The sequence below is a fragment of the Odontomachus brunneus genome, unplaced genomic scaffold (assembly GCF_010583005.1).
Source record: "Odontomachus brunneus isolate Ranch 3 - 2012 unplaced genomic scaffold, Obru_v1 Obru_scaffold_170, whole genome shotgun sequence".
Classification (NCBI taxonomy): Eukaryota; Metazoa; Arthropoda; class Insecta; order Hymenoptera; family Formicidae; genus Odontomachus; species Odontomachus brunneus.
The window spans coordinates 532894-533585 of record NW_022639620.1 but is presented as its reverse complement, the minus strand read 5'-3'; positions in this window follow the sequence as shown (position 1 = coordinate 533585).

Genomic DNA, 692 nt, shown 5'->3' with positions numbered 1-692 from the left:
CAATCCTCTAAGTTGGATGTGGAAAAGAGTTCATAATTTTTCATAGCGATGCTCTTTACCGCACGTTTTTCACCCACGACGAACTCACCGTTAAACGCAGTGTTCACTTTCACGTTTACATGTCTCTCCATTGCATCCCGTATGCGCTCGAGCACCATATTCTTTGCATCCTCGAGAAATTGGCGAGGTTCGATGTGGTTCGCGTTGATGACAATTCCGGTTAGTATGCGGTTATCGAACGCGGTTTCGACCTCGCGCCAAACGAGTCTTGTATCTCTCGTGCTGTGTCCTGCACCCGCGTGAAAGAAACGTGTGCGCAACGTATTTTTTAACCTCTCGAGTTGCGCGATTCGAGCAATCAATGATTCTCTAATACCGATTGATAATCGCGGTCGTTTAGCCCGACTATGTTCTTCCAACAACTCGAGGCACTCGTCACACTTTTGCACCCACGCGTCGTATTCGTCTCGCGAACTCGAGCCGACTGCTCCCGCAATTCTCGCTTGATTTGCGCAAAATCTTCTATTTCTTTTACAAAGTGCACACTAGATTTACAAATGCTGCTGTGCATATTGGCATAATACGACTCTGAACTTATATATCATCAGTATATCTCCATCTCTCTCTAACAAAAATGTGTCTCGTTTAGGAAGGATTGCAAATGTGCAAAATATGTATACTTCTATGACCTT